This window comes from Protopterus annectens, chromosome 17.part0, assembly GCF_019279795.1.
Source record: "Protopterus annectens isolate FY-2018-M chromosome 17.part0, PAN1.0, whole genome shotgun sequence".
Classification (NCBI taxonomy): domain Eukaryota; kingdom Metazoa; phylum Chordata; order Ceratodontiformes; family Protopteridae; genus Protopterus; species Protopterus annectens.
The window spans coordinates 701,989,605-702,007,398 of NC_056751.1; the positions used below are offsets into that span (position 1 = coordinate 701,989,605).

Below are 17,794 nucleotides of genomic sequence, written 5' to 3' on the forward strand. Positions count from 1 at the left end.
CCACTGCCAATGCCAAGCACTTATCTTTCGGCAGCACCCTTAGGGGGAAAGCTAGCACTTTTTTTCACAAAATTGGCACATGATCACCCAGGACAAATGAGTACTGAATATTTTTTCTCAGGACTACAGGTTCCACTTTCACACACTTCCAAAGGTAAAAGGTATGCCAGACCTGCCACACAATCAATGGGCAGAGGCACAAAAGCAAATTTCATCTCTCATGGACATGAGGGCTATTCAGCAAGTACCACAGCAAGAGCAGGGACAAGGATTTTACTCAAGGTTTTTCTTGGTACCTAGAAAAGACAAAGCATGGAGACCAATACTGGACCGGTCTACTCTAAATATTTTTCTGGATGTTCCAAAATTCAAAATGTTGACACTGCAGCAACTTCTGCCCATGCTGGGCAAGAAGGCTTTGCTCGTATCTTTGGACCTCAAAGAGGCATACCTGCATGTCCCAATCAGACAATCTTGCAGAAGATACTCAGATTCATAGCTGGCTCAATGCACTACCAATTTTCTGCACTGCCCTTTGGATTGTCTACTGTGCCCAGGGTCTTCACAAGATGCCTGGCACCAGTAATTGCATTTTTCAGACAGAGGAATTCAAATATATCCCTACTTGGATGACTGCCTTATTCAAGCAGAGAACAAGGACATTCTACTAAAGCATCTGGCATTTGTAAAAAGATTACTAATTTGCCTAGGGTACACAGTAAACAAAAAGAAATCAAAACTAGTACCCTCTCAAGAGATAATATTCCTGGGTGCAAGCTTAAATACAGCTGCCCAGATGGCTTATCTCACACCAGACAAACAAAGGCAACTGACTTCTTACTTCGAAAAAATGGCAACAAAAACCCAGTTACCTTCAAGAAAAATTCTGCCGGCTTTGGGCTTCGTGGCATCCTGGATTCTGCTAATTCCATATGCAAGACTGCATATGAGGAAGCTACAATGGTATCTAAAAAGTGTTTGGACTCAACATTGCTACAGCCTGGAAACATTAATTACCCTCATCCCCTGCCTGCAACAGGAGTTTCGATGGTGGGCACTGGCCTGTCACCACAACAAGGGACAGACATTCACTTTACCCACAGCCAGGCAGACACTAACAACAGATGCATCGGATTATGCTTGGGGGGCACACATGGCAGGAAAATGTATTCAGGGCACGTGGCCCGCAAGCCAAATGCATCTTCATATCAATCAAAAAGAGTTGCTAGCTGTACAGAATGCCCTGACAGCCTTCAAGGATCTACTTCATCCAGGACAACTGTTGCTAAAGATGGACAACAGTCAAGTGCATCTGCAAGCACAATTTCTGCCAGGAAAGAAAAATACTCTGGCAGACTAAGCAGAAACCTCATGGACTCTCACGAGTGGAAACTAGATCCACAAGTCTTCAGCATGATAACAAGGAAATGGGGATGCCCAGACCTAGATCTATTTGCCACCCCTCACAACTGCCAACTACATAGATTCTGCACAAGGACTTATCACAAACAAGCATGGAAGGTGGATGCTCTATCATTCAGCTGGAAAACCCTTACAGTATATGCCTTTCCTCCACTGCCTCTCCTCCCCAAGGTACTCCTAAAGGTCAGACAAAAGAAGCCAAAAATGATACTGATCGCCCCAGACTGGCCACGCCAGCACTGGTACCCAGTCCTAAAGAGCTTGTCTCAAGGCCCAGCCTGGACGTTACCTCAAATTCCTCATCTTCTGACCCAACAAAACAATCAGATCCTGCACAGCCAACTCAGAACCTTAAATCTGGCTGCATGGCGAATAATATAACCACTCAGAACACACCTCTCTCTAAAGCAGTTATGGATGTTATTTTGGAAGCCAGGAGGCTCAGCACCAGAAAATCTTATGCAGATAAATGGAAGAGATTCTGTGCTTGGAACCAGGCACAAGGAATTGACCCGCTTGTTCCAAATATTCCTCAGATTTTACAATACCTAACTGAGATGCTGGATAAAGGCCTGTCCTTCTCATCAATTAAGATCCATGCCTCTGCCATTTCAGCTCATTACAATATGGAACCACCTATATTTTCACATCCACTGCTAAGGCAGTACCTCAGAGGGGCCAAAAACATAAGACCCCCAAGGAGAGCACCGATACCTACATGGGACCTCATGTTTGTCTTGGAAAAGCTCACATTGCCTCCTTTTGAGCCAGCCAATACAGCCGAAATAAAATTCTTATCATGGAAAACAGCTCTTCTCCTAGCAATAACTTCAGCAAGAAGAGTCTCAGAGTTGCAGGCATTAATGGCTGTGGAACCTTTTATCATTTTCCATACAGACATGGTTTCTCTAAGGACAAACCCAACATTTATGCCAAAGGTAGTATCCAGCGTGGCTCTTAATCAAACCATTCATTTGCCTACTTTTTATCCAAATCCCCAGAATAAAGGGGAGAGACTTCTGCATTCTTTGGACATACAGACAGCTACACTTCTACTTGGACAAAACTAAAGCTTTCAGAAAGACTGAGCAACTTTTAGTGGCGTATGCTGCAGGATCACAAGGAAAGGCCATCTCAAAGCAGACTATTTTAAAATGGGTAGGACACTGCATTCGTTTCTGTTATTCACAACATGGCAAATCGGTGCCTAAGGGCGTTAGGCCACATTCGACCAGGGCAGCAGCCACCTCAGCAGCCTTCCTCAGAGGAGTACCAACCAAGGGTATTTTGGAGGCTGCAACTTGGACTGCAGTGCACGCTTTTACCAAGCACTACCACTTACCGCTTTACTCAAAATCCAGAGCAGGCTTTGCCACTGCAGTTCTGCAGGGCCTCATAGCCACTCCTAATTATATTTAGACCCAGCCGCCCAACCTCAGCTTTGGGATTCTACCCAAGTGTAATGACTGCAACAGTGAAACACGATGAATAGTACAGTTGTGTACCTACCATAAATGTAGATGTTCGAGTGTATTCACTGTTGCAGTCCAGGTTACCCACCCACCATCCCCCTTTCTTTGCTGGGGCTTATCTGTACTTCTCTATTCTATACAACCTATGTGGTGGATTTGCTTGTAGATGAAGGTTTTGTTTATTTTAGTGCATGCTTTTTATAGGGAATGTTTTTAGCCTACCCTTTTGGGGGTATCTGACATCTGGGGCAAGAAAAACTGAAGAAAATGACGTCGGCTGCATCTTGTATACCCTTGACGCACTGACATCAGGGAAGAGGTGACAACAACCGACGCCGGACCAGGACTTTGGAATTCAGGCCGACTGCGGGTAGCCTGCCAGCAAGATAACCCAAGTGTAATGACTGCAACAGTGAATACACTCAAACATCTACATTTATGGTAGGTACACAACTGTACTTTTCTGCTACTTACACCATGGTAAACCTGTGCCCAGGGGCATTAGGTTTCATTCCACCAGAGCTGCAGCTACTTCAGCAGCCTTTCTCAGGGGAGTACCAACCAAAGACATTCTAGAGACTGCTACTTGGAGTTCTGTTCACACCTTTACAAAGCATTATCATTTGCCTCTCTACTCTAAATCCAGGGCAGGCTTTGCCACTGCAGTTCTGCAGGGCCTTATAGCCGCTTCTAATGCTGTTTAGCTCCAGCCTCCCAGCCATAGCTTTGGGATTCTACCCAAATGTAATGACTGCAATAGTGAAACACGAAGAACGTAGTACAGTTGTGTACACTTACCATAAATGTAGATGTTCGAGTGTATTCACTGTTGCAGTCCAGGTTACCCTCCCGCCACCCCCCTGTCATTCTGAAGTTTATCTTTCCTTCCCTGTCTTCTACAACCTATGTGGTGTATTTGCTTGTAGATGAAGGTAAAGTTTATATTGATGCATGTATGTGTATATATATATATATGTGTGTGTGTATTTATATATATATATATATATATATATATATATATATATATATATATATATATAGACATATATATACATATATATCCCATTTCACTGAAACCCATTTCACTGACAGCCTCATTTCACTGACAAACCTGGGATTTGCCCCCCACACTGTTGTGCGCACCGAGGAGTTGTATATAATAGTTAGTGGGGCAAGGCCAGCCCCCCATTTGGGTGGGGGTGCCAACCTCCCTCACCCTGTGTGAAGTGAATGAGCTGTCAGTGAAATGGGTTTCAGTGAAATGGGATGTTGGTGAATATATATATATATATATATATATATATACACACATATATATATATATATATATATATACACATATATATATATATATATATATATATATATACATATACATATATATATATATATATATATATATATATATATATATATACACACACATATATATATATATATATATACATATATATATATATATATATATATATATATATATATATATACATATACATATATATATATATATATATATATATATACATTTTTTTTTTTTGCTACCTTTTTGGGGGCACCTGACATGTGGGGCAAGAAAAACTAAAGAAAATGGCGTCGGTTGCATGTTTTATACCCCTGACGTCATGGAAGAGGAGACAGCAACCGACGCAGGACCCAAGACTTTGAAATTCAGGCCGACTGAGGGCAACCTGTCAGCAGATTACCCAAATGTAATGACTGTAACAGTGAATACACTCGAACATCTACATTTATGGTAAGTGTACACAACTGTACTTTTCCAATGATACCTAGGGTGATTCTGAATGCTCAGGAGAATTCATTAGCAAATGTTTGTGGTGAACCCCTTTTGACCTAGGCAATTTTGGTTCTCCCTTTAATGGAATTGGGCAAGGGCAATTATCACAGGTTTCCCCACTATCTGAATCTACTGACATAAAGCAGGTGCAGTTGACGCACCTTAATCTATGACTTAAATTTTCTGCCAGGATTCTGATACCTTTTATGCACTTCTGTATGTTTTTTGAAGATGTGCAGCAGGTAATAAAGGAGGCAGTAAATCCTGCTACTAGGAAATCTTATAATAATGACAATCCCAAGATTTTTCTAGTTGGTGCCCACCAAATAAGCAGTGCTATGTCTGGGGTTGTACCACTGGTGCTCAAATATTTGTGAGTTACTAGCCTGTGAACTTTGTATTCCTTTGTCGGGGTACATCTTGAGGCAAATTCAGTTTGTGTCTCCATACAGCCTTTCTTTTTCTCTCAAAAATGTTTTACTAAGAAAACATTGATTAGTTTTCACTAGTTTCCTTGCAAACTAGTATCTCTCCTTGCTGTGAGTGTAACTTTTTTCATTAGAAAACTTAACCTCACTTCCTGTCTGAACCTGAACTGTTCTTTTATTTGTTTTGACTTCTGCAAGATGATTGAGTTGGTTTCTCTTGGTGGGTGAACTCTCTTTGGTCTACTTTGGGTGTAGCGTATCTTTTAGAACTAATCCCTCGTTCAGGCCCAAAGTTTTCATAGTTCAGTCTAGCCGTCAGTCTCAGTATTCTATCCTAACCCAGAGCCATGGAGAAAAAAAATTACAAATACTCTGATGACTCAGCAACTCGGATGCCATCTTCAAAAATTCATCTCTTTAGACAAGCCTGTCAGCTATTTATTTCTTAAGCTGGACTAAGAAAGGACAAACATTTCACCCAGATGATTTCCAGTTACTTATCCTCTGCCACTACGTCTTGTTATACCTACAGTGACGCAGCATATTCAGGCAGAGTAAAGGCTTTCTCTCCAAGAACCTTGTTTTCCTTGATGGCATACTTGAAAGCAGTGGACTGTAGAAGATTTCTAGAGACAATTGCTTGGTCATCTGTGTATTCCTGTACTAAAATATAACATCCTGGATTTCTTTCTTTACATACAGGATTGATTTGGCTAGGACAGCTCTCCGCTGACCCCTAAATTCATATTCTTCTGCCTCGTAGGTTGGATAAGCTGTGGTAGCCTTATCCATAGGCTACTGCAGCTGTGGGAATGATGAACACCTTACAGTTGTGGAAGTTCTTACCCATAGCAGTAGATGTTCAAATTCCTCACTGCTGCACTTACCATCCACCCTTGTATATACTTGACAAGGGGTTACTTTTTCATTTATTGTTATGTTGGTTATTCATGATGAATTTCCCGTCTTAGCATAGAGGAAGAAATTCCAGAAGATTTAAGTCACTTTAGCTGCTTATATAGTTCCCTCCAAAAGGGTTTAGCCTATAAGCAGCCAGAGTTGCTATGAGTGAGGGGTTAGGGCTTTGGGAAGTTTGCCTGTTGCTGTATCCTTGGCAGTATACAACCCATAGGCTACTGCAACAGTGAGGAATTTGAACGTCTACTGTTATAGAACTTGCATTAACTACTTTTTTATGTTACTGTCAACATCCTTCGTTATATTAGAGTTTTGCAGCCGTGCTTAAAGAATAAAGATGCAAATAATGAACTGAGTGGGAAATATTTATTATATCATCTTTCTTTTTGAAATCTGTTTATTATGCCCAAATTTATTGTTGTACTTTTCAAAATATATTTGTATTTTATTGTTTCAGAAGTGTCACTCTCTCATTGGTCCGTTTGATTTTATCCCTGTATTCTTGAAGTTTAGTGTTTGAAGGCTTCTTGATGAGGCACCGGTTGTGTTTTATTTTAGTAGAATAAAGTTTATTTAAATGTGAAATGGGATTCCATATTGTGTGTTTGAATTGAACTTATTGTGAACATTAGATGCCTATTAAAGATTTGTGTCTTAAGACTTTCTCTCTTCATGTCTCACTTCCAGAGCGGACTTGTCATATGTGGCATGAAAGAAATTTTGGCTACATCAATAGTTGGGGACTGTCTTAAAATTCCTTGCCAGCAATTACTACTGTAACCTGAGTGAAGAAGGCAGGATAAATGTTTATTAAATTAGATCTTGTCTTCCACTTCCCACATGTTTTTTTCTGTGCTTTTGTGCATGCTCTTTCATCCAATATGTTGTCTTACTTTGGTTTTCAGCCAATTGGGAAGGTGTTATGAGCATATTAAGGAATCTGAAGTAGGAGATTCATTTGTCTGCAACCTGTGGTTATGGATCCGATATCGGATCCGAACCGGCATGGTTTACCAGCTATGGATCTGAGCTCTCAGCTCCTCCCCTCACCCATAATGCCCTGCTCTCCCTACATGACCTCAGATCTAGTTTGCCGCGCTGGTGACCAGATTAGTGTTCTTGAGCTCTTCAGCTAAGTGGTGTTTTTTCAAAGTTTTACAGTGTTAAAAGTTAGATTTTTTGTGAAAGTTTAGGATCCTCTTTTGATAGTGATAATTGTTTAGTGATTTAAACTTGTTTTTTACTTATCCAATCCAAAAAGAAGCGTGACTTTCCAATAAGCAATAAAATGAAAGTAGGAATTCAAACAAATAAATCCATATAAGTTAGCAAATTGTTTATTCCAAACGAGTAAGCGCTTTCGCCAAAGGCTTCTTCAGACTCTTTACACAAACTAAAACTTTGAACACAACTTTTAAAACCAACAAAGGCTTGTGATAGGGTCTCTATAATCACATGTTTGCTTCATTTAAAAATGCAGAGATCAATTATTCTCAATTCCATAAATGTTATCCTGTTCAACTAAAATGAATACTAGTATATTCAAAGTAAGAACTAAAATAGTTCAAAATAAACATACATATAAAATGCATCAGTGCCCAAACACACATTATAAAACAATTGAGTATATCTTAGAGCATTGTCATGTTTACTTATCATCTCATAGTGCTTTAAAAAAATCTCGTACTGAATTTTCACATAGTATACATCAAAAAAGCCCACTTCAGACTTGGTTAGTATAACCTAAACGGCTTATAGTGCACATATTTACAAATTGTGACTTTAGGTATAACCGTGTTTTTCTGGAAGTTCGTACTACCCAGAGTAAACTCGTAAACCCGTTAACCATTACAGGAGGTTAAAAACTTGTATCACATTAATTAGGCTATTTCCGTGAAGATCAAATGTTAAAAACAGTTTTAAAATTACTTATTCTCTGCAAATTCCAAAATGCCTTTAAAACTTACAGCACAACAGAGTATTCCTTGCGCGTATGCGCCTGGCTCATCCTTGTATGTAAAACAAAGAACACTGCTATGCGTACTCACGTACCATAGCGTTCTTAAAAATATAAACATTGTCTCTATTTAAAAAAAGCCGACTAGGCTTACAATAGGTATACATGAATGACGAGCATTTCAAATGCTGTCCGCTCGTTCATGCCTTAATTCCTTCAGTCTCCGTTCATAATCAGGGACATATAACATTTCAGGATGTGGATACAACTTACAAAAATGTGGAAGAATGCTTCAACAATGAACGAGGCAACAAAACATCCATCTACAAACAGGGCAAATGTCTTGATAATTAGCTTGACTCTCGTACAGGTCCACGATAGTGGAAATAAGCAGCACTGACCTAAGCAACCATTAATTGCACTTTATAATCTTTGCATCCCTGATACCCAAATAAAATATAGACATCGTGAAATACTGAAGACCTTTCATGTGATAAAGTAGAATATATAGGGAAGGAGTAAGTGGGGGGAAGGGGGGGGGGGTTTAAGTAGAATGTATTTCTTGAACATTTATTCTGGGTGGCATCCTGAGGTGTCTTGCATTAGTTTTTATATAAACAGTACCTTTCAATACTAAATGTAGATATGCAAAGGTTCATTTTCTATGATAAGTGTATATGAAATGTCTACAATATGTCTGAGTATATAGAAATAAGTCATCTACACCACGGTCATAATGTTGTGAGGAACATGTACCTAAATAATGTGAAATTTAGAAACAATTAGTGGGAGATCTCTTTACTTGCGTAACCTTCTACTTTTCAGAAATGGCTTTATTTGGACTTTATCGTTAAGGCCTGGTGGTTTATCGGACCTTAATCTAATGATCCATCTAGTTTCTTGTTCTAATGTTCTATTAATTAGGTCACCACCTCTGAAACCTTCATACACACACTGAATGGCACAGAACTTAAAGGTATGACTGGTATCAGTTGATCTTTTATGTCTAGCCAATGCATTGGTTTCTGTACCTACTCTTAGGTGGTACGTGTGTTCCCTAATCCTCTCCTTGAATGATCTATTTGTTTTCCCTACGTAGTAACTTTTACATCCTGAACATTTAGCCATATATATGACATTTTTACTTTCACAGTTGGTGTTAGTGTTAAAATTGTAAATACGTCCTGTGGTAGGGTGCTCAAAACTGGTTTCTTTGTTAATATAAATACATTGATTGCAATGACCACAGGGTACTGTGTTTCTATTCATTGTCAACTTATTAACTAGTGGATGTCTTGGTCTACATAGGATACTCTTCAGATTGGGAAGGTTTTTATAAGCTATATGAGGTGTGGGGCCAGCAATCTCACTGACTTCTTTATCTGAATTCAAAATACCCCAATGTTTCTTCATAAGACTTTTCACCTGCAGGCTCATTTTACTAAAAGTGAGGTTAGCTCTAACTTCATTTCTAGAGGAACATGAGCTAGTTGTCATTGCTTCATGTGCCATAAAATATGGTTTCGCAGTACTTGTTCTTAAGGTCTCTACTATGTTAATAGTATCTAATATTTCTTTTTCCTTGTAACCTCTTTCCAGAAATCTCTCCTTCATGTCCTCTATTCCTGAGGCATAAGTTTCTTGTTGTGGATTCAATCTGGATACCCTCATAAATTGTCCTTTAAGGACGTTATGAAATACATGGCCGGGATGCATACTTTGTCTATGTAATATATTATTTCTTTGGCAATCTTTCCTATAAATAGTTGTGTTGATCATACCATTGGTCATTCTAGATACTTCCACGTCCAAAAATGGAAGATTGTTAACTGAAAAGTTTGCAGTAAATTTTAAGAAGTCCGTGGTATTATCCAAGTAGGAAACAAAGCTTAATAGGGAGGGTTCATCTCCAAGCCATATAAAAAAGAGGTCGTCCACGAAACGACAGTACATTGCAGCATGTTCTATGAAGGACGGATTATTGAGAAGATAAATATCTTCCCATCTGGCCATGACTAGGTTGGCGTAGCTATTTGCACAGGATGTGCCCATAGCCACGCCATCCTTCTGTAAGTAAGTGACTTCTTCAAATGCAAAGACATTATTAGTTAATATAGTCTCTAAAAACAGAGCCACAAGATCAATCTTTCTATCAGTGAAGTCTGAATGTGCTTTCAAATATTCAGTAATCAGTCTTATTCCTATGTCATTAGGGATCACTGTGAATAAGCTAACCACATCAAGTGTCACAAAGAAAAAGTGCTGGTTAGTATCCAATGAATGAGTTTGAGAATATAGGTCTATAAGAAATTGCTTACTATCTTTCAGGATCTTCTTATTATCATTAACTAACGGTCTAAGTACACTCTCTAGGTAGATGGATAGGGGTTCTGTTACCCACCCTTGACCTGCAACAATTGGTCTAAACGGTGGGTCTGTGTTGTTCTTATGGACTTTAGGAAGTCCCTGTATGATCGGTATAGTGGGATTGTTCACCTTTAGGTATCCATACAGCTCTTGTGTTATATCCTGCGATAATACCAGGTCATCTAGGGTATTGTATACACTGAAAACCATATTCTTTAAATTAACCTTAGTTACTTTTGTATATGTAGTTGTATCTTCAAGCATCTGAAACATTTTATTGGCATAGTATGTATAGTCCATAATGACAACCGGTCCACCTTTATCTGCTGGTCTTATTACAATAGACCTATCATTTCTCAATGAATTCAAAGCTTGCCTTTGTTTATAGTTTAAATTACGTCCATGTTTGGAAGGTTTATTCTCTTGATAACTTCTATATATTTCATCTTCCACTACATTCCCAAATACCTCTATAGTCGGGTTCAGTTGTGGAACATATGTACTATTTGGACGGTGTTTGTTCATAACTTGACTACTACCTGAGTTACCAAAATCCAACATTAATTGTAAATTCCGAACATACATTTTTGTTTCTATAATAGTATCTACTAGATCATTAGGTTTTGTGGGAATAAAACCCAGGCCTTTACTTAAGACCTGTATTTCATATTCATTCAGTACTCTACTAGATAAATTCATAATTAACGATTTTGTCTCCCCCACATTTTCTTGATTGTGGGGCCTAGTTGTTCCTGTTCGTCTATTGAGCCTTTCCTCTTCTGTCTCCCCCTGCTTGTGGACCTTCTTTTGTCCAAAAAATGGTTCTGGGCTATGGGGAGGGGGGCCGGACATCTGTTTGAATTGAAAATGGCACTGTTTGCTTTTGGTCTAACTACTGCTGCACCTGATCTCTGTACGTCTGTGATGCAACCTGTCAAACTCTCACCTAACTCACTTTGGTCCTCTCTCCCATTACTTAGTATCTGTGAGGGGCTGTGAGTCTCTGTCTCTATATGATTAGATTCTGTCAACTGTGGGTCAGGTCCTATGCTGTCTCCAATAGTTGGAACGTCAGAACCATCACTCTGTTTATTGCATGGGGTCAGTTTGTTGGACAATCTATTTTCTGTGTTAATATTTTGTAGATAGCTAACTGGTTTATTAACAGGTGTGGTTAAGGTAGTATTCCTGAAACTTTTACCTGTTACACCTGATGGTCTCTGAGGTACATTTGAATCAGAATTGAAATGTGAGTTCGGTGTCATGTCCCTGGGCCAAGTGAAGACATTATTATTTCTAAAATCTCGTAAATCCCTGGTAATTTTTACCTTTTTCTGGTCTAACATCCGTTTCTCTAAAAACAATACATCCTCTATAACTTTTCTTAGTTTACTCATACATATTTCATTATCACTATATTTGCATTCAAAATCTTTAAACAAATTGTTAACAATCAATCTCAATCTCTCCTCTTCTGGTAAATGAAACTCAATCAAGAGTTTCATATAGCTAAAACTCAACTCAAGGTTGAGTTGCTGCCAACGATATAGGAGATCTGGCAATGAAGTACCAGAGGTGGGCATCTTTAGTACTCTTAGCCCACGAGGTATGATTTGCTTATTTAAACATACTTCAAAATAATGTCTCTGAACTTGTAGTTTGATTAATTTAGTAAACACAGTCTCTAATTCATGTAAGTCTTTGGAAATGTCCAAGTTAGTCATACCAAACTGAGTATCAGTCCCTCCATCTACGACTGGATTAAAGTCCATGAGTAGGTTTGTACTCCCAGAGACACAAGTCTTAAATCTGTCCAGGACACTTGAAGTAGATTCTAACACTCTCGGTACATAGGGTAGTTCAATATTCACATTACTTTCATTCGCCATCCTCACTCTCTGCAACTCTGACAAAAATAAGAAGTAAATGCACAAATCCAAAACGCAGAGCTGCTGTTAGTTGAGGTAGGATACTCACGCTAAAACACTAGTAAAAATCCAATCCAAAAAGAAGCGTGACTTTCCAATAAGCAATAAAATGAAAGTAGGAATTCAAACAAATAAATCCATATAAGTTAGCAAATTGTTTATTCCAAACGAGTAAGCGCTTTCGCCAAAGGCTTCTTCAGACTCTTTACACAAACTAAAACTTTGAACACAACTTTTAAAACCAACAAAGGCTTGTGATAGGGTCTCTATAATCACATGTTTGCTTCATTTAAAAATGCAGAGATCAATTATTCTCAATTCCATAAATGTTATCCTGTTCAACTAAAATGAATACTAGTATATTCAAAGTAAGAACTAAAATAGTTCAAAATAAACATACATATAAAATGCATCAGTGCCCAAACACACATTATAAAACAATTGAGTATATCTTAGAGCATTGTCATGTTTACTTATCATCTCATAGTGCTTTAGAAAAATCTCGTACTGAATTTTCACATAGTATATATCAAAAAAGCCCACTTCAGACTTGGTTAGTATAACCTAAACGGCTTATAGTGCACATATTTACAAATTGTGACTTTAGGTATAACCGTGTTTTTCTGGAAGTTCGTACTACCCAGAGTAAACTCGTAAACCCGTTAACCATTACAGGAGGTTAAAAACTTGTATCACATTAATTAGGCTATTTCCGTGAAGATCAAATGTTAAAAACAGTTTTAAAATTACTTATTCTCTGCAAATTCCAAAAATGCCTTTAAAACTTACAGCACAACAAAGTATTCCTTGCGCGTATGCGCCTGGCTCATCCTTGTATGTAAAACAAAGAACACTGCTATGCGTACTCACGTACCATAGCGTTCTTAAAAATATAAACATTGTCTCTATTTAAAAAAAGCCGACTAGGCTTACAATAGGTATACATGAATGACGAGCATTTCAAATGCTGTCCGCTCGTTCATGCCTTAATTCCTTCAGTCTCCGTTCATAATCAGGGACATATAACATTTCAGGATGTGGATACAACTTACAAAAATGTGGAAGAATGCTTCAACAATGAACGAGGCAACAAAACATCCATCTACAAACAGGGCAAATGGAATCTGAAGTAGGAGATTCATTTGTCTGCAACCTGTGGTTATGGATCCGATATCGGATCCGAACCGGCATGGTTTACCAGCTATGGATCTGAGCTCTCAGCTCCTCCCCTCACCCATAATGCCCTGCTCTCCCTACATGACCTCAGATCTAGTTTGCCGCGCTGGTGACCAGATTAGTGTTCTTGAGCTCTTCAGCTAAGTGGTGTTTTTTCAAAGTTTTACAGTGTTAAAAGTTAGATTTTTTGTGAAAGTTGAGTGAAAGTTTAGGATCCTCTTTTGATAGTGATAATTGTTTAGTGATTTAAACTTGTTTTTTACTTAGTTTCCCTCCCCTCGCTGGTAGCGTAGTGTGTGTTTGGGCCTGTTGTGTGTGTTTGGTTACTTTTACTTTTTCTCTTTTAGTTTAAGTAACTCTTTTAGCTTTTAGGATGTCTGAGCAGCCTAAAGCTATTTTCTCTAAGTGCTCCGAGTGTGGCCATAAGCTTTCCCCTTCTGATGGCCACACTCGGTGCGTGCGATGCCTTGGGGTTGAAAACCTCACATCTGGGTGTTCCATTTGTGCAGGGTTCAACCCCAGGGCATTGAAGGAGCGGAGGTCTAAGCTTGTCCTGGCGGGACTTTTGCCCCCGGACTCCGCTCCTTTGGGGGGAGCCGTTTCGACGGTTCCCGCCTCCCCGGCTCCCCCTCCTCCTCCTGGGACTCAACCTCCCTGTAGTGGTTCGGAGGAGAGGGAAGCTAGAAAGAGGGACCGGACGGAGAAGCACCATAAGTGGCGGGCCGAGACCTCTGTTTCGGCCCCGCCTGCCAAGCGGGCTTCTCCTCCGCCCTCCTTGTCTGCTGGTTCTCCCCCTCCTCGGCTCCGGTCACCCGTGTGTTTTTCACCGGGACCTGAGGAGGAGGAGACCCGATCTCCGTCGAGGCTATCCAGGAGGCACTCAAGGCCTACCTCAGTAGCCTCGTCGAGATCAACCTATAGCTTGTCAGATGCTGATCTGGATCGGATGATGAGAAGGTTCATCCAGGCCCAGATGCAGATGGGAGTGCTCTTGCCTCCCCTCTGGGGAGCTCGACCCCTTTCTTTAAGCCAATTGCTCCTTCTCCGACCCGCTACCCGGGTTCGGATCCGTTGGAGCCGAGCAGCCGAGCCGGGGTGGGTCGGCGCCGATAGTACTTGGTACTTCGGATCCGACCCTGCCCTCGAGTGCTTCGGATCCGACCTCTCGGAGCCTGGATCCGAGCTTCGGATCCAGGGGGATCAGTGCTCCTTCGGCGCCGTCTGTGTCGGAGCGCACTGTTCCTTCGGATCCGAAGCCGGCGCCGGCTCCGATCCACTCCTCGGATCCGAGGGGGAACCGATTGTCGGATCCTTTGGTCGAGGTCGGCTCTCCTTCGGCTTTTGATGTAGTGGAGAGGGCCCTGTTGAGAGTCTCCGGACCCCCGGCACTTGCTTCGGCTCCGTCCCGCGCTCCATCTGCACTGGGTCAGGCTTCCACCATCCGGCCCTTGGGACAGCCCGCTCCTTTGCCCCAAGCTGTTCCCTTGGAACAGGTCACTGTTTGCGAGGAGTCCTCTGACAGCCCCCCGGAGGATGTTCCCCGCAAACATTCGTGCAAAAGGAGGCACATTGACTCCCCCGAGTCTCTCACAGAAGACACGGACTTGGAGGAAGGGGAAGGCTCCCCAAGATCACCCCCTGAGGATGTCTCATTTGGAGACATCATGGAAATGCTCCGCATAAGGGGGGGGTCTGCCCCCAAGTCATACTCGGACGAGTCCGTGTTCTTGGACGCATTTGAAGCGGGCCCGTCTACCTCTTGGGTGTCCCCTCCTGCCGACCCCCTGGTGGACCTCATTACCACCAGGGCGTGGAAGGAACCGGACACCGTGGAGCCAATCCCAAAAAGGCCCGACCGTATTCTCAGTCCCCCGGCTGACCGTGCCCATTGGAGTAAGGGGCCTCCGGTAGATGCCATGTTGACGGCGGCTGCCACCAAGAGGGAACTGGCCCAGGAGAGTCCCTCAGTCCATCCCCCGAGCAAGGAGTCTCGGATGATGGACCGCTTGGGGAAGCGGATGTTTAGTTCAGCGACCTTCTCAGTGAGGGCACTGAACTACCTGGCACATGTGATCAGGATGCAGCGCGATCTTATAAAAGAATACGCTGCATCCCCCCCAGAGTCCATGTCGGAGGAGGACAAAGTGCTGCACTCCACCCACATGGCCACTCTCAGGTCAGTCACTAATACCTCTATGCGGCTACTGTCCCATGCTACAGAAGGTGCCGCTAGAGCCGCAGGGGCAGGCCTAGTTACCAGACGTCAGGCCTGGCGCCGTCATTGCGATTTCTCGGTGCCCTTCAAGGCGTCATTTGCGAACGCCCCTTTCGATGGTTCTGCCCTCTTTGGCAAAACTGTTCGTGACACTTTGACCCAGAGCGAGAAGGACGGGAAGACGCTGTCTGCCGTCGGAATCCGCTTCTCTGTACCCCAGAGGCCCTATTCTAGGAACCAAAAGGGTCAGAAGAAGATGTGGTTCCGGAAGTCGCAGCAATCCCAGCCTGCTCCGGACAACCAGTCCTTCCGTGGCAGAGGAGGACAAGGAGGACGCCACCCTAGAGACAGAGGGGCTCCCAGGAACTTCGGGTCCAGAGAACCCTTCTCTGAACGGCCCGCGCAGCAGCCCTGAAGGGTTGCCCGGCTGCTCCACTCTGGAGGCAGTCGGGGGACGTTTTTCGGAGCACCTGGCGGCATGGGAGTCCATAACATCAGACCGCTTGTTCCTCCAGATCATATCCAGAGGATACCGTATTCCTTTTCGTCATTTGCCAAAATTGAAGTCCCTCCCCGACGTTCCACCCGGTCAGTGGGAGGCCGCTTTGGCAGAAATTGGCCATCTGCTAAAGAAAAGAGCCATCCAGCCCGTCCCCCCAGACCAGATCGGATCAGGGTTCTACTCCAGGTTCTTTTTAGTGCCAAAAAAGACTGGGGATCTAAGACCAATTTTAGGCCTTTCTCTCTTGAACCTGGCAGTTCCCAAAGAGAAATTCCGAATGGTTACGTTGCAGTCTATTCTCCCCCTTCTGGGAGAAAACCACTGGATGTGCTCCATAGACCTCAAGGATGCGTACTACCATATACTAATGGACAGACGCTCCAGGAGGTTTCTCCGCTTCCGGCTGGGAGCCAGTCACTACCAGTTCCGGGTCCTGCCCTTTGGTCTCACCACAGCCCCCAGGATGTTCACCAAAGTATTAGCAGTGGTAGCGGCCCACCTGAGGCTTCAGGGGGTGCAGTTCTTTCCCTACCTGGACGACTGGCTTCTCACCGCCCCAACAAGGCATCTACTTCTTTTGGCGCGAGACTCCTTTCTCCATCTTGCTCCCCGTCTGGGCATCACGATAAACACAAAAAAATCCAACCTAGCACCCACGCAGTTCATAGATTTTATAGGTGCCAGGTTAGACACGAGGAGATTGAGAGCCTTCCTCACTGCGGACAGAGTTCAAAACCTGCAGCTCCAGGTGCGGGCCATTCTCCACTCAAGCTCAGTTCCGGCGGAGTTGGTCCTGAGGGCCCTAGGGTCCATGGCGGCAGCGATAGCGCTTCTTCCTCTTGCCAGGTTCAATATGCGCATCCTTCAATGGACACTCCTAGTTCAGTGGTCGTATCTTGCTCTTCCTATGCATCATCCCATTGCGATCAGCAAGGCGTGCAGGCGGTCCCTCCTGTGGTGGCTACACTCTCCAGATCTCCACGGAGGCCGCCCCTTTTGTGCCTCTCCCCCTCTCGCCACGGACGCCTCCCACCTCGGGTAGGGGGGGCATTTTGCAGGCCGGACGGCCCAAGGCACGTGGAACGATTCAGAGACCTCACTGCATATCAATGTTCTAGAGATGAGAGCAGTGCTCTTAGCGTTGCTAGCACTTCAGGCCTTTCTTCCCTTGGGAACAATTGCGATTCAATCGGACAACATGTCGGTTGTCTGGTATATCAACAAACAAGGGGGAACCAGGTCTTACCCTCTTTGTCGAGAAGCCATGAGAGTGTGGGAATGGGCAATCTCCACCAACCGCTTTCTCATAGCAACGCATATTCCGGGTCGAGTGGTCTCTCAAAACTCAGGTAGCGGAACGCATCTTCGCACGGTGGGGAACTCCTTGTTGCGATCTTTTTGCGTCTCCCTCAAACACCAAGTGCGACAGTTTTTTCGCTCTAATACCTCCTCCCGGAGGTGCCCCAAGAGATGCTCTGGTGCATGCTTGGCCACCCGGTCTTCTGTATGCTTATCCCCCCTTGCCTCTGATTCTCCAAGTTCTTCAGAAAACCTCTCGGTTGGGGTGCAGAATGATTCTCATTGCTCCATTTTGGCCTCGACAGATCTGGTTCC

At 42.8% G+C, this 17,794-nt stretch overlaps 1 protein-coding gene across 1 annotated transcript in view; it reads left to right on the plus strand.

Annotated features, from left to right (window-relative positions):
- LOC122791502 (nucleolin-like) overlaps positions 1 to 17,794 on the plus strand; it is a 666,377-nt gene that overhangs the window by 104,488 nt on the left and 544,095 nt on the right. The window lies entirely within an intron of this gene.